Consider the following 17,449-nt stretch of genomic DNA (forward strand, 5'->3'; position numbering starts at 1 on the left):
CATTAGCAGGCAGATTCCTCACCACTGAGTTACCAGGGAAGTCCCAGTATAACCTGTTCTTCACTTAGCAAGTTACATCTACAAAGACCCTATTTCCTAATAAGATCACATCCCAAGGTTCTGGGTGGAAAAGAATCGGGGTGGGGGTGGACATTATTCAACCCAGCACAGGGATTGAGGGTGGAACCCGGGAGATGGGAGAAGAGTTTGAACCTTAATTTGGTCATTTACTAACAATGGAGACATGTCTCCAATCCTACGTTTTCTCGTCAAGAAAATGGAGCTGCTGTAAGAATGTTTTGAGCTAGCTTAGAGAGTTTAGCACAGCATCCTCCATGGCTGTCAGCTTTTGTTAGTAAGGCAGACCCCACACAGGCAAGTCTCAAGATATCTCCTCCTCCTCTCCCTGTCTCCACATCCTGCTTTCAACATCATCCAGCCCAGAGCTGAGCACCCAGGAGCTGTTCAAGGTCAGGGAGGAGAGCCTGGGGAAGGTGCCTCCAAGATGGCAAAGGGATCATGGGTGTGGTTCTGCATTTGCAGGGTGGCTACCAAGGCTCTGAGGCAGACATATCACTCACAGCTCTTGTTCTGATCGCCCTGAATGAGGGGAAGGAGTTGTGCAGCCAGAAGATACCGGTAGGACTCAAAGAGGAGGGCAGGCTCTGCAAGGTGCCGTAACCCCTGCACACAGGGTGCCCCCTAGCCATCATGTCCTTCTCATTGCATCCCCCTCTTCTAACTCCCAGACCCCTTACCCTCCCCCCCATCACCTCCCTCTAGCCTCCTCTCTTGACTTTCTAGAGTTTGGCTGACAGCATGAAGCGTGCGGGTGACTTCCTGGAGAAAAAACTCCCCCACATTCAGACAACTTTTGCCATGGCCATAACCTCCTATGCTCTGGCCCTCATCAGAAGCCCCCGAGCCAACGACCACCTGGACAGTTTTGCCAGCAAGGGTGGGTGTGGGCCACTTTTTAACCAGCTATGTGTTCACCATAGCCAAGGAGGCAGAGTGAGGGAGACTGCATGATCTCAAATCCAGCAAGGTGTGATTCATCATTTATTGAGCACCTATTGTGTGCCAACCCTTGAGCTCAGGCCCTGAGAAACCAAGGTGAACAAGACTGATGTGGCCCCTCTCCTCACAACTGCCACTGTAGTTAGGGGAGGCTGGCAGAAGACAAACAGGTCAATAGAGAATTACAAATTGAGGTGGGTGCTGAGATAGTAACATACAAGGTGGGTGGGAGCCATGATGATGAGGGGAGGGAAGTATAGACCAGATTGCTGGGAAAGGCCTCTGTGAAAAGGTGACCCCCTCAGCTGAAATGAAAGATGAGAAGGCTCACCTACATGAAAGGTCAAGGTTATTCCAAGCAGAGGGGCTGGCTCATGCAAATGCCCTGAAGTGGGCAAGTGCTTGGTATGTTTGAGGCTAGAAAGAAGGTCATTAGACATAGGTAACTGAGAGGGGTCTGCTTCCCATGGTCTTGCCCTACCCCATCCCTGAGGGTCCTTATCTCTTCCTCTTCATCCCCCAAGTTGAGAGGAGTGGAGTTAGAGAAACTCACTTGTGGTGGATCTGGGAAGGATGTGGAGGCGTTCCTTTGAACCTCAGTGTCCTCAACTCTAGTGTCCCTGTCCCCTAGAGTGGTTCTGAAAAATGCAGTGTCCATATGTCTCCTCAGCAAAGGTTGTCACATAAAGCAGGAGCTCCATAAAATATCCATGAGGGTGATGGAGGATGAGACAGTGGGATGACATCACTGATTCAATGGACATGAACTTGGGCAAACTCCAGGAGATGGTGGGGGACAGGGAGGCCTGGCCTGCTGCAGTCCATGGGGTTGCAGAGAGTCAGACATGACTTGGCAGCTGAACACCAGCAATGACACAAGGAGAGGACAGGTTCAGGGAGGCGGTTCCAGATCAACATGACCAGGGGGACACCCATCTTCTAGACAAAACCCACTGGCCAGTGGGTTTGGATGACCTGGATCTAGACGACTCCCTATACACCATTGAGGCCACAGCCTATGCACTGATGCAGAAACTGGAGCTGGGTCGGCGCAATGAAACACATGCCATCGCCAACTGGCTATTGAAGAAACGGCAGCTGGGAGGAGGCTTCAAGTCCACCCAGGTGACCAGACGGAAACTAGGGGTGGAGGGGTCGAGGGTGGAGGGTTGGGTTGCTAGCCGAGGTGCTGACACGAAGGGCCCTTGGGAGGAGCTGTCCATGGTGCTGGTACCCACGGATGACTGGGGGGGGGGGTCCCAACGTGCTGTCCCCAGTGCTGATCCGACACCCAACCACCCACCCCCCGTCCCAACACCCAGACCACGGTTGTGGCCATCGAAGCCCTCACACGCTTCCGCGAGGCTGTCCCCTTCGACGGTGTCCAGGATCTCCACATCCAGATCAAAAGTTCCAAGAGAGCCATGCATGTGGAATGGGTCATTGATGAAAAAAATGCTTACCAGCTACGGTCAGCAAAGGTATGGAACTCAGGGGCAGACAGGAAGTCCACAAAGAAGTGGCACTGGAGATGAAACCAAGAGTCATGTCCTTGACAGTCTCCCTCACCAATATTATCTAGCCACCATGGGCTATACTGTCAATGTATTGGTTCATTTACTCTTCCTGAACACCTACTGTGTGCCAGACATTCTCCTGGGGTACATTATGAGGCACCTGTGGTCCCTGCTCTCAAGGAACTTACAGTCTAGAAAGAAACTAAGACAATAAATTTAATTCTACATACTGTTTGAAGCTTTCTGAACAGAGGGGAAGGAAATAAGTGTATAAAGGAAAAAATAACCTGGGCATGGTGGAAAAGGTAATCTCCATGACCTTACCTCATGGAGGAGGTGATACTTATCTTCAGTCACTCAGTTATAATTACTGGGCACTTACTGTGTGCCAGGCACTGTTCCAGGTTCTGGGAATATGGCCATAAATGAGACAGGACAAAAAATCCTTGTCCCTGTAGAATTTTATATTTTAGTGAGAACAGACAATAAGGAGATGTGAATAAGTAAGATATGTAATGTGTTAAATGATGACAAGTGCTACGGGAAAGAATGAAACAGGGAGAGAGGTAGGAACATCAAGCGGTTGTCATTTTAAGTAGATTGGGCAGGGAAGGTCTCACCAAGAAGGTTACACTTGAGCAAAGATCTTAAAGAAAGGAAGGTGTGATCCTTCTGGAGATCTAGGCAGAATAAACAGCAAGTGCAAAGGCCCTGAGGCCAGAGTGTTGTAAGAATAGCAGTGGAATTTAAGCAAGGGTGATGTGATTGGATGTGAATGTGTAAGATTTTGCTCAGGCCAATGAGGGAAGAATGTATGAGGGGAACAAGAATGGGTGCAGAGAAGCCAAAGAAAAGAGTCTTGGGTGGGGGGGCTTCACACATGGGAAACTTCAGAAACACTGCAAAGTTGATGGTGCAGACAGATCTACATTAGGACTGAGTCAGCAGTTGTAGTTGATCTGTGACAGTGTAGACACCACAAATGCTCAATCAAGAAGGAAAAGTCAAGCCATCTTCATGGAGAGGGACAGGAGAGTCACTAGGCCCCAAGTTAGGGAAATAATTGAGTCCCCAGTGCCCATGGACGCTTCCCTCTTCATCCTCATTGCATGTGAGCCATGTTTTGCTACTTCCTCTGCCCTCAAATCCTCCCTTTTCATTTCAGTTTTCTGCTGAGGAAGACCTACAGATCAAAGCCAGCGGCACTGGAAGAGGCACCATCTCGGTAGGTCTTGTGTTCCTTAGCTAGAGCCCAGGGCTCTCCCTGTTCATGGGAAGAAAGCCTAGCTATCATTTAGAGCACAAATATGGGAATCAAACTAAGGACATCTCAAAAAAACCCTGAGAAGTAGGTAAAAATATGGGCTCCATTTGACAGGTGAAGAAATAAGGTTTTCACTTGCAGTAAGTCAAGAGTTGGGGTAAAGGCCAGAGATACTCGGGGTTTTGGTTTGTTTTGTTTAGGCCACTCCATGCAGCATGTATGATCTTAGTTCCCCCACCAGGGATGGAACCCACATCCCCTGCAGTGGAAGCACAGAGTCCTAACCACTGGACCCCCAGTGCAGTCTCAAGGCCAAAGATTTTTGGATGACTTCTGCCCTTCCTATGTTGAGTCCTGAAAAGATATCTCTTTTCTTGCCCCCTAAAGGAAGATTCTCCCTCCTGGGTGCCTCCCAAGGCCCAGAGAATAACCATCCTTCCCCCAATATCTGGGGGCTCCATTATATCATCTGGCCCTATGCCCTGTGATCCAGGAGGACAGCCCTCTTGGTCACTGAATTCAAGGTAGCCCCCTATCATGTGTTAGGTACTGGAGTCACAGTTGAATCCCTGCCTTTATTGCGTGACCTCATGCAAATCACACTCTGCCTTCAATTTCAGTCAATTTTAAAGTAAATAAAATAAAAAATTCAGTTCCTCAGTGGAACTGGCCACATTTCAAGTGCTCGGTTAGCCACATGTGTGGACTTCTCTGGCAATGCAGTGGGTTAAGACTCTGCACTTCCACTGCAAAGGGCATGGGTTCAATCCCTGGTCAGGGAACTAAGATCCTATATGTCACAACTAAAAATAGCCACATGCGTCCAGTGGCTGCCACATGGAAAGCACAGATAGAGGCTATTTTGCCATCAATGCAGGAAGTTCTATTGCACAGACGTGGCGTAGACTCCATAGGCTGTTCTGGCCACTGAACCTACTAGATTGAGGAGGGAAGACCTCGCTGTGAATTCCCCATGGAGCAGAGAGCTGAGCAGGCAAGAATTGAAGCAAGGAGGAAAGGAGTAGGTGTGAATGAGCTCTGACCTCTCTCCTGCCCGACAGATCCTGACCATGTACCACAGGTCCCCAGAGTTCCTGGAGGACACCTGCAAGCAGTATCACCTGAGTGTGACTCTAAACGACAACGAGGAAGGTGAGCCTGGACCCAGAGATGCTCTTCTTTTTTTTAATATAATTGTATTTATGCATTTACTTTTGGTTGTGCTGGGTCTTCATTGCTGTGCTACAGGCTTGCTCTATTTGCAGCAAGCAGGTTGCGGTGCCCGGGCTGCTCATTGCAGTGGCTTCTCTTGTTGCAGAGCACAGGTTCTACAGCTCAGACTTCAGTAGTTGCAGGTCATGGGTTTAGTTGCTCTGCAACATGTGGAATCTTCCCAGACCAGCAATCGAACTTGTGTCCCCTGCATTGGCAGGCAAATTATTACCACTGTCATCACCAGGGAAGCCCCTAACTCTTCTTTTTTATTATTTTATTTTAGCTGCCATTCAGTAATCACATCTATTGCTTTATTCAGCCATTCAAACAAAGAATATGTGAGCATTTACCGTGTGTTTCACTCAGTTTCTTGGTCCTGGGAACATAGGCATGAACAAGAAAAATAGCCCTTCTCCTCTGGGAAATCACACTTTAGTAGAGGGACACAAGCAATATGATAAAAACAGTATGGCATATGTTTATTGTTATTTATTTATAACATAAGTGAATCTGCATTGTAAAATGTAATACGTAGCATAGTAGCAGGTGATGACTAAGTACCACATAAAATAAAGTAGAAAGAGGTGCTACAGAATTGAAGGATGTCCAGGGGAAGCTCTCCCCAGCCTGCTTTCTACTGAGATATGGAAGAAGTAAGAGAGTGAGCTGTGGAGGATCTGCGGGAAGAGCACTCCAGGCAGGCAAAACAGCAGGTGCAAAGGCCCTGAGGCAAGAATGAGGTCACCTGGCTTGAGTAACAGCAGGGAGGCCAGTGTGGCTGCAGAGGAGCAAAGGTGAAAGTTGCTCAGTTGTGTCTGACTCATTGCGACTCCACGGACTGTAGCCCGCCAGGCTCCTCTGTCCATGGGATTCTCCAGGCAAGAACACTGGAGTGGGTAGCTGTCCCCTTCTCCAGGGGATCTTCCTGACCCAGGAATCAACTCCAGCTCTCTTGCATTACAGGCAGATTCTTAACTGTCTGAACCACCAGAGAAGCCCCCAGAGAAGGAAGGGGTAGTTTTAGGAGGAAGAGCTGGAGAGATGATGAGGCGGGGACTTGCGGACCATGGTGAGGACTTTGGGTTTGGCTTGGAGGGAAGTAGGAACCAGAGAAGGTTCTGGACAGAGGAGGGACATGATATAGCACAGGCTTGCACAGGCTCCCTCTGGGGGAAACAGACTATAGAGGGCACAGGTGGGAGCTGGGAGGACAAGGAGGCAGCAACTGCGCTGTTCCTGCAGGAGATGATGGACTGGACCAGGGAAGGGGTGTTGGAGATGATCAGAAATGAACTTACCTGGTGGTCCAGTGGTTAAGACTCTGCACTTTCTTTTTTTTTTTTTTTTTTTTTTGACTCTGCACTTTCAATGCAGAGGATGTGGGTTCAATCCCTGGTCAGGGAACTAAGATCCCACATGTCACATGTCAAATTTTTTAAAAAGGAAGAAATGGACTCTAGAATTTCCAGTCCTGAGTACCAAGAAGGAAAAGCCAAGACTCTACCACTGGGAACTCACTGTCAGAGTAGTGGGGAAACAAGCCTCACCAGTCCCAAGACTTTTGGGGACTAAAAGTGACCAACAGGGGACTTCCCTGGTGGTCCAGTGGTTAAGATTCCATGCCCAAATGCACAGAACACTTGTTCAATCCCTGGTCAGGGGACTAAGATCCCACACACTGAGGAGTCAACAAATAAATACATGAAAATAAAAGTGACCAGGACTTTGGTTGGGGTCACATTTCTTAATAGTACTTTCTAACTGACCGTTAGAAAGCCCTGATCCAGCATTATATTAAATGCTTCACTTGTATTTACTCACTTAAAATTAACCAACTTGGTTGGGAATATCATGATCCCCTTTTCTAGATTAAGAAACCAAGGCACAGAGAGGTTAAACAACTTGCTCAAAGCCACACAGCAGAGCCAGGATTCGAACCCAGGAAACCAGCTCCAGAGACTGTGTTACCCAGCCTCTAAATCCCTGCTTTCTTTCTGCAGAGAATAAAAAGGGGGAAGCAACCTTTCGGCTCCGGATGGAAACAAGGTCAGGGCACAGGATCTTCACCTAGGCAGGAGGAAGGATGCACCTCCTGGGGTCCAGAGGCCCTTAGCAGCTCTCCCTGTGTACTGAGTGGAGGCTGGAAACCAGCCAAACCCACCGCTCCATACCTGCTCCATCATCGCTACCTCTCATCCTGCCCTCCCTGCTCGTCTACCATCCCATTGCCCCAGTCCTGTCCTCCATCCTGCCATGTCCCAGAAGGGCAGGCTCCTGAATGGTGGACACGCACCGTGACCCAGATGCTCAGAGCCTGCGGCAAGCCTGGTGGCTCTCCCCTGTCTTCATCTTCTCCAGACATTCCAGCTCCCACTCCAGTCTGGCTCTGTCTCCCACATACCCTTGCCCCGGTCTAGATAGCAAAACATGTAGTGAGTGCCTCCTGGGTGTCAGGCTCTGTTCTAGGAGCTACAGAGACAGTTGTGAGCAAGACAGCTCCTCCTTGCCTGGTGAAGCCCACAGCCTCTCAGGAGAGACAAACAATAACTGAATAATCACCCAGAATCAATGCAAAATGACCACTGTGATTCAATGTGGTGAAGGAGAGGTCCACAGAGCCACAGGAAGGCAAATTAGAGAATGATCGATTGTGAGGGTGGAGGAAGGCTTCTGGGTGGGGGGAGGCGGCTGGTGAAGGGAGGCATCAGGTGAGGCTGCAAAGATGAAAGGGTTTTTCAGGGCAAAGAGGGAGGAAGCAGAATTCTAGGCTGAGAGAGCAGCATGTGCCAAGGTCCAGTGGCAGGAGAGAGACCAACACTTCAGAGCAATCAATTGGAGGCTGGAGTGGGAGGAAGTGAACTGGAAGGATGAGACCAGGCGTTTTGTAAAGACAGGAGGGTAAACCAGGAGGCAATGTATCAGATTTCTGTTTGCTAAAGCTGTATTTGGCGGCAGGGAGTCACAGAAGGAGGCTACGGCCCTTGTCCAGGCTAGAGGTGACAGCAGTGGGAGTGCGGGGGAGGGGCGAGAGGACAGTGGGGACAGACTCGCGCTGTGAAATCCCCAGGTTCCAGGGTCGTCGAGACGCCACAATGACCATCATGGAGGTTTCCCTGCTCACTGGCTTCTACCCCAACCAGGATGACCTCAAACAGGTAATGAGCAGGGCGGGTATGCCCTGGAAACCTCCCACACTCCCCAAGTGAGTTCAGAGCGCCTGTCTGTGGGTCAAGTCCCCCAGGTTAATGCCCGTACAGTCCGTGCCCCAAGGTCAGTGGCCATGGCCAACTTTAGCTAAACCTTTGCCCTGATCGTGCCTCAGTTTCCCCAACACTGGAGCTGACTGGACAAAGGTTGGGAGCTCTAAGAGTGGAGCTCTCAGGGCTGGGTGCCTCTGTGGATCTCTGCCAACTGGCAGGTCTCACCTTCTGCCCCAGCTCACGAGCGAGGTGGAGAGGTATGCCTTTCAGTACGAGACCAAGATGAACTCCAGCGACAGCACTGTTGTCCTCTACCTGGAGAAGGTAAGGCAAGCCAGGCGTCCTCTGCCAGGGGTGTGCGGGCAGCAGGGCAGGCCGAGAAACCACGGTCAGCACCCTGGTCAGTGACACTGGAGAGTCACGTCCTCCAAGGTTGGTTCTTCAGTACTCAAGACCACGTGGTCAGTGGTCACGACCAAGGCCCTGTGGTCGGTAGCCCCGTGCTCAGTGGCCCTGCGCCTCAGACAGCACGCCCCTCCTCCAGCTCTCCCACAAAGAAGACACGGTGCTCGGCTTCCGGGTCCACAGGATGCTGAAGGCCGAGTTCCTGCAGGCTGCCCAGGTCACAGTCTACGACTACTACGAGCCTTGTGAGCAGAGGCCTGGGAATGGAGGGGATCCTCAGGGCGTACAAGGCCTGAGGAGGATGGAGCCAGAAAACAAAACAGAGGGGAGAGGCGCGCGGAGCCAAAAAGCGAAATGGGGCGTGGCAGAGAGGGTCTTCTTTGGCTCCGTGGGAGGGGTGGCCAGAAGGGTGCGGGAAGGGACTTAAGGGGCGTGGTGCCGAGGGGCATGTCCTTCCTTGGTAGTTAAAGTGGCGGGGAGGGAGGTGGGGCGGTAGGTTGCCCGGAAGTGTGGCCGAGCTGAGAAGGAACTGGGCGTGGCCTAGGGTCAGGGTGGGCAAAAAGCAGGCGGGGTCTTCAAAGAGCAGAGACTTGTTAGGGGGCTGGCTGGGCACCCAGGTGGCCGCTCGTGGTAAAGAGCCCTCCTGCCGCTCCAGGAGACGTTAAGAGACGCGGGTTCGACCCCTGGGTCGGGAAGATTCCCAACCCACCCCCGTATTGTCACCTGGAGAATCCCATGGACAGAGGAGACTTGTGGGCTGCAGTCCAAGGGGTCGCAAAAAGTCGGACACGGCTGAAGCGTGAAGAATGTTCAAAAGTTGGGCAGGGCCGGTGGGGAGGGGCCTTCTGGGGGCGGGGCCAGGCCGGCGCCCAGCCCTCCAGGAGCGGAGGCCCAAGCCAAGCCGGGTTACTCGCCCCGTCTCGCAGCCCGAAGGTGCACCTCCTTCTACAACCTGCCCACGGAGCACGCTTCCCTGCGGAAGATCTGCGACAAAGACGTGTGCAGATGCGCGGAGGGTGAGGCCATGGAGACGGAGGGCTGGGGTTGCCAGGCTAGGGATTCAAGAGCTTTTCATCACCTCCTGGGTGCCTTCTGGGTTGAGCTTAGACAGCGAGAGGGAGAGAGAGAGAGAAAGACAGAGAGACAGAGGAGGACAGAGCACGCTACAGACCAGAAAGGCCAGACCCGCCCCGCCCCCGGGGGTCGCGCCTGGGGCCGGACGGGGGTCAGAGTGGAGGGAGGCCCCACCCCGCACGCAGTCAGCGCATCCGCCCCTTCCCCCAACCTTCCAGAGCAGTGCCCATCCCCCAAGAAGGACAGTAGCTACCTGAGTCAGGAAGAGCTCCAGACAGCAGCCTGTGAGGCTGGAGTGGACTTCGGTGAGTGTGGGGCTTGGCGGGGGCGGGGGGGGGGGGGGGGCGGTTAGGGGGCAGGACACCTGCAGGCGACGCCAACACGACACACCCCTGGCCCCCTCCCCCAGTGTACAAGACCAGCCTGGAGTCCGTGGAGACCTCCGACTCCAACCCCTACATCTACTACAACATGAAGCTCCAAGCCATCATCAAGAGTGGTATGTCCGAGGTGGCAGAGGAGACGGTGTGGGCGCCGACCCCGGGGGCCCCCAAATGGAGGCAGGCCAGGCCCATGCAACTGAGCACACACCGGGTCTCCTCTCCTCCAGGCACGGACTCTGCCAGACCCCTCACCGTGAAGAAATTCGTCACTCACACCACCTGCCAAGACTCGCTGGGGCTGCAGGAACAGGAGACGTACCTCATAATGGGCCAGATTTCAGACCTGTGGAGAGTCAAATCTGAGTGCGTAGCTGGGGGCCTCCTGCTACCCTGGGGACTCAGGCCTGGGCCCCTTTCCCTACCCCAGGCCAGTCCTTGGTGTCAAAACTTCTACTGCACCTGTCAACAGCAGTCTTGGGTTTCAGGGCTGCCCTGAATGAAGGTGTAGGCTGTGTGCTGTGAACAGTGGGGACAGTGTTCATTAGGGGATGCAGTAGATATCGATGGTGGTTTTTCAACAGGGGGCAGAAAGGAAAAAGGGAGACTTTTTTAAGCCCCAGTAGTATGGGGCGGGTGGCGAGACGGCCTTGTGGAGGGCATTATAGGTTGTGGTTCTGGGGCTCCATCGAGCCAGGCAGAGGGGCAAGTCAGAAAGGTCTCCACACTTTCAAAGCAGCAGGCTCTCCTCACTGTCGTTACCACCTCTCATCCACAGATACATCCATGTCCTGGGCAAGGAGACGTTTCTCATGCACTGGCCAGCGAATGGGACAGTGGGCAAGAAGGAATTGCTGGACCAACTGGCAGGGTTTTCAGACTATATGCACACCCATGGCTGCGAGTCCTGAGACCCTAAGGGTTTCTGCTGCTCGCAGGAGGGTGTCTCCAAGAGCGCCTGAGCCCAGGGGCTTAACCTCAAATAAAGAGCAGAGAATACTATACCCAAACTCCAGACATGTTCCTAACCTGGAGAATTAAGCAGGGACGCTGCAGAACCCGCTCTGACATGGACCTGCCTCCTCTTTGTCATTCCTATTCCATTCCAGTCACACTGGCCTTCTTTGTGCCTTTCCAACACCCAAGTTGATTCCCACCACAGGGCCTTTGCACAGGGCCCTGTCCCCTCTGTCAGGGACACCCTTCCTCCAGATTTCCTTATGGGTTGAACACTTACCTTATTTGCAATCTGGGGGAGGAAGTTGTTCGCTTTGGTTGTTTAATTAGTTAAGTTATGGCCGTGCTGGGTCTTGGTTGCTTCATCCAGGCTTTCTCTAGTTGTAGACAGCAGGGGCTACTCATCGCTGTGGCTTCTCTTGTTGCAGAGCATGGGCTTGTGGGCTTCAATAGTTGTGACGCATGGGCTTAGTTGCTCTGCAGCATATGGGATCTTTCCGGACCAGGGAGTGAACCTGTGTCCCCTGCATTGACAGGCAGATTCTTAACCACTGGACCACCAGGAAAATCTCTGGACTCTTTTAATATCACTTCCTCAAAGATATATGCTTTAATAACATATCTAAAATAGACCTCCTCTCTTGAGACTTCCCTGGTGGTCCAATGGTTAAGAATCTGCCTTCCAATGCAGGAGATATAAGTTCAATCCCTGGTCAGGGAACTAAGATCCCACATGAGAGAGAGTGAGAGTGTTAGTCTCTAAGCTGTGTCTGACTCTTTGTGACCCCATGGACTGTAGCCCGCCAGGCTCCTTTGTGCATGAAATTCTCTAGGCAAGGATACTGCAGTGGGTTGCCATTTCCTCCTCCAGGGGATCTTCCTGACCCAGGGATCGAACTTAGGTCTCTTGCATTGCAGGCAGATTTCTTACTATCTGGGCCACCAGTGATCCCACATGCTGCAGAGCAACTAAGCCCACAAGCCACAAGAGACCCCCTGTGCCGTAACTAAGACCTGATGCAGCCAAAAATAAACAAATAAATATATTTTTAATAAGTAAAATAGGCCTCCTCCCATCACTCTCAATAACACTTAAAATACATAGTATGTGACATTTATTGATTTGATGGGTAGCTTATCAGGTATTTCTCTTGCCCCACAATATCAGCTCATTGAGACCATATGTCTGTCTGGTTCATTGTGGAATTCCCAGTTCCAGTAGCAGGGGCTGGTATACAGAAGGTGCTCAGGAAATGACTGTTGAATGAATGAATGAATTTAGTATACACTCTGCACCTGGTCTTGATGGAAGCTTTGACCAGGAATCCTAGGAAACTGGAGAACTGAGAAAAGGTGCAGGGTAGGATGACTGAGTTTCATCATTGTGGGCTGGAATGGGCTACAAGCCAAGGCAGTAGCCCATGGGGTCAAGGGACCCCACCCCCACCCCCAAGGAGTTCTGGAGGGATTGCAAGTCATCCAGGATGGGTTGAACTCAGAGTGCCAAGAAGGAGCTGAAAGTGAGGGAGAAAAAGAAAGATGGAGTTCTGAACACCACGCTAAAGGGCGTGGTCATTATGAAGGGCGGTGGGGAGCCATGGAAGGTGTTTGAGCAGGAAGAGGACTTGACCAGCTCTGAGGTGGAATGGCCCAGTTGACGGATGGGCAGAAACTGAGTTGATGGCAAGAAAGCTGAAGAGGAGGCTGGGGTTGTGGGCCCGCAGGATAGCATGGCTGCAGCCACCAGAATTCTGTCTAACTGCCTCACCTCTTCATGGCTGTGTGCGGCCTTAATCCAGTTATTCACCTCTTTGTGCCTTGGTTTCCTCATCTCTAACCTTATTCCCATCAGAGAGTTACTGTGAGTGTCCAATGTTCTAAGTATTCAATAAACCTTTATCGGCCTTATTATCAGTGAGCCAGATAAGAGGCCTTGGGAAGGGAGTAAAACTGCTGGAATTCACACAGTCAAAGAAAATCAGATCACAGCAATCCCTGCCCAACACCACCCCCCCAGGTGAGACTTCCCTGATGGTCCAATGGCTAAGACTCCACGCTCCCAATTCGGAGGGCCCAGGTTTGATCCCTGGTCAGGGAATTAGATACCAAATGCTGCAACTAAAAACTGGCACAGCCAAATAAGTAATTATTTTTTTTAATTTAATGGGACTTATCCTGGGACCAGGGCAATGAGGAGTTATTGCAAGAAGGAGTTACCCCTTCTTATATTCTTCTTCTTCTTCTTCCTCTTGTTATTTTTAATCATACATGAAGAACTTCTAGCAAAAAAATATTCCCCAAAAGGCAGATATAAAGGGAAAAAAAATGTGAGGCTCCCCTGTTCCCTCCACAAAGGAACCAGAACTGTCCATGGTTTGCCTGCATGCCCTGTCTTCTCTTTCCTGCTGTTTATGGACACTCTGATGACCACAGGTAAAACTGTAACTTAAGGTTTTGATTTCCTATGCATATAAAGACCTCCTCTTCCTAAATCAAACATTTCTTAATGTTTATCTGTTTTTTCTTTTTAAGAACAAACACATAATTCTTGCAATAAGGGGGAAAAAAAGGGGGCAGAGTCTTGTTTTTCTCAAGGGGGATTTCTACAGATTTGAAATTTCGAACTGTGACATAGAAAGAGATGAAGTCATCTGGCCACCCGAGCTCCCAGAGCTGAGTTACCTCACGCACTTTCCTGAAACTTTTCCTGTGAGCTTTCCGGAATGTGGGATCAATGATTAACTGTGAATGCTTCAGCTGCCAGGAGCAGACACAAGGCTACCAGGCCCAGGGCTGGAGCACGGAACTGTTTTCCCACAGTTCACACCGTCAGGAAAAGCGACAGAAGCCAAGGTGCTTGCATACTCAGTTGCTCAGTTCTGTCCTACTCTGCGACCCCATGGACTGTAGCCCGCCAGGCTCCTCTGTCCATGGGATTCTCCAGGCAAGAATGCTGGAGTGGGTTGCCATTTCCTCCTCTAGTGGATCTTCCTGACCCAGGGATCAAAGCTGTGCCTCCTGCATTGGCAGGTGCATTCTTTAACCGCTGAACCACCTGGGAAGCCCATAAACCAAGGTAGTATGATCATAAAAACAGCTACGTGGTCCTTGAAGGATTACTATGCTTTGTAGCCTCTAAATCAACACAATCGCATAAGAATATAAGGAAAGTCACACTTAATTCTTTGTAAGATTTTTAAAATTTTTTGGCTGCACTGGGTCTTCATTGCTGTTCACAGGCTTTCTCTAATTTTGGCGAGAGGGGGGCTACTCTTCGTTGCATTGCACAGGCTTCTCATTGGAGTGGCTTTTCTTATCACAGAGTACGGGCTCTAGGCTGTGGGCTTCAGTAGTTGTGGCACGCAGGCTTAGTTGCCCCTCCGCATGTGGGATCTTCCCTGGGCAGGGATCGAATCTGTGTCCCCTGCATTGGCAGGCAGATTCTTAACCGCTGGACCACCAGAGAAGTCCCCATACATATAATTTTAAATATTCTAGTCATCACATTAAAAAGACAAAACAAAACTAGTGAAATTAATTATAACAATTGTATTTAGCCCAATATATCTAAAATATTATCATTTCAAAATGTAATCAGTACAAAAAGTTTAAAATGTGTTATTTCACATAAATCTTCAAAATCCAACGTGCATTTGACACTGACAACACGTCTGAATAAGGAGCTACCATATTTCGAGGGCTCAAGTGCTACCTGTGACCAGCGGCTACCCTATCAGACAGCCCAGTCCTTAATGGTTTATCTATATTAACTCATGGAATCTTTACAAGAACTCTATTCCCATTTCATAGATGTGGAAATTTAGGCTCCGAAGTTTAGCAGAAGAAACTGCTCAGAGAGCCAGCAATGGACTCAAACCCAGACTGTCTGGTTCCAAGGTGTACCCCCTCGGCCTCTACACTCATCCTCAATTCCATCTGGAAATGAGCAATGCGCTCAGCTGTCCTGGGTTCAAGTCCTGACTGTGCCACTTACAAGCCAGGTCACTGCATGATTTGCTTAATTCCTCTGATATTTCATATTCTTCATCTGAAAAGGGAGCAGTCATACCTAAGCCAGAAGGTTGAGGGGTCACTTGCTAGCCTAAAGCCTGGAGGACACACCACAGAGAGTCTGGCACCCCGCTGACCCCTGGGTACACTCAGGCTATTTCTGCCACTGTGATTTCTCCATTCACTGAATTCATTTGGGCCACCCAACTTTGCGCATAACACATTCTTGAAAATGTGTTTGTAACCGATTCTGCACAACTCGAACAATAGATTGCTGTGCTGTCAAGGGCACTCCATTTACAAAGGACTACACAAATTATGAAATTCCAAATTACTTCTCACCTCTTAGGTGTCATTGTCAAAGACAGATTCCCAGGGTCTCGTACATGTTATTTTAAAAAGTAATTGGATTTGTCTTATTGTGTATTTTCTTGATTCTCATTACAAAAGTGATGGATGCTTGTTGTGAATAAAAAAAAATTTGATACTCTGAGAAATATGTCATGTTGAGAGTAAAGGTGGTGTGGGGGATCCACATGCAGAAATGCACACAGATGGGGTGTGTGTGCCAAGGGAGTGTTAGCGAGGCCCCAGCTGTCAAAGCATCAGAATACAGAGGTTGAAAGAGACAATTAAAATAACACACAATATTCTGAAATTTCATACATACATACACACACACACATAATGAACTATGTGGATGAAATCTTTTTCTGAGCCATAAATAATAAAAAACAAATACTGATCAACCATGCTAGGGAAAAAATAAATTATCTTTGTAGTCAATCTGAAGAAAATAATACAAATCATTGTCATATGAAGAGTCGGTTAAAGAGTTTGCTATTGTTTAGCCACTAAGTCATGACCGATTCTTTGTGACCCCATGGACTATAGCCTGCCAGGCTCCTCTGTCCATGAGATTTCCCAGGTAAGAATGCTAGCATGGGTAGCCATTTCATTCTCCAGGGGATCTTCCTGGCCCAGGGATCGAACCTGAGTTCCCTGAATTGCAGGCAGATTCTTTACCACTATGCCACCTGGGAAGCCTTGGTTAAAGAGTATATAGCCATAAAATGTGGGGGGAATGTTTGGAGAGGCATGCTTGACAGTTAATTAATAAAAACACTTTGTTATTAAAAAAAAAAAAATCATGCTTTAGTAGGTGTTGCAGAGTTGCTCTCTCCAACAGTTCTACCAAGGGACACCCTTTCCGACCAACAATATGGAGATTTTCCATACCCCAACATCTCCAGTTCTGGGCATTCCCAAATTTCTTCATTTGGTTAAACTGAGGGAGGGATTCAACCAGTGGTCCAGTAGTTAAGACTCTGCTTCCACTGCAGGGGGTACAGGTTCAACTCCTGGTCAGGGAACTAAGATGCTCCATGCTGCTCATCGTGGTCTAATTAATTAAGCTGAGGGAGAAATTGACTAGGTTGTGAAAAGCACACACATCTTCCAATCATGTCCATTTCCTCCCCAACTAAACATACTTTCACCCAGCATATGCCTCTGAAGGTCCAGCTGAAGGTCAAGATTTGGGCATGAGCTTCCCCTCCGTTCACTCTCCACCCTGCTCACTAAACCCCAGTCAAGGTGGCCTATAGAGTCCTGCAATATACCCAGCCCCCTCCCACCTCAGGACTTTTGCACATGCTGCTCTCTCTACCTGCACCTCGTCATCTTGTTGTTATTCAGTTGCTCAGTCGTGTCTGACTCCTTGTGACCCCATGGACAGCAGCACCCCAGGCCTCCCTGTTCTTCACCATCTCCCACAGTTTGCTCAAACTCCTGTCCATTGAGTCGGTGATGCCATCCAACCATCTCATCTCCTGTTGCCCCCTTCTCCTCCTGCCCTCAATCTTCCCCAACATCAGGGTCATTTCCAGTGAGTTGGCTTTTCACATCAGGTGGCCAAAGTATTGAAGCTTCAGCTTCAGCATCAGTCCTTCCAACGAGTATCCAGGGTTGATTTCCTTTAGGGTTGACTGGTTTGATCTCCTTGTTGCCTGAGGGACTCTCAAGAGTCTTCTCCAGCACTACAGTTTGAAAGCATCAATTCTTTAGCACTCAGCTTTCTTTATTGTCCAGCTCTCACATCCATACATGACTACTGGAAAAACCATAGCTTTGACTGGACAGACCTTTGTCGGCAAAGTGATATCTCTGCTTTCTCACAGCTTTTCTTCCAAAGAGCAAGTGTCTTTTAATTTCAAGGCTGCAGTCACCATCTGCAGTGATTTTGGAGCCCAAGAAATAAAGTTTGTCATTGTTTCCATTTATTCCCTGCTGCTGCTGCTGCTAAGTCGCTTCAATCATGTCCGACTCTGTGAGACCCCATAGACGGCAGCCCAACAGGCTCCCTCGTCCCTGGGATTCTCCAGGCAAGAACACTGGAGTGGGTTG

Source organism: Muntiacus reevesi, chromosome 1 (assembly GCF_963930625.1).
Source record: "Muntiacus reevesi chromosome 1, mMunRee1.1, whole genome shotgun sequence".
In the NCBI taxonomy this organism is placed as follows: Eukaryota; Metazoa; Chordata; class Mammalia; order Artiodactyla; family Cervidae; genus Muntiacus; species Muntiacus reevesi.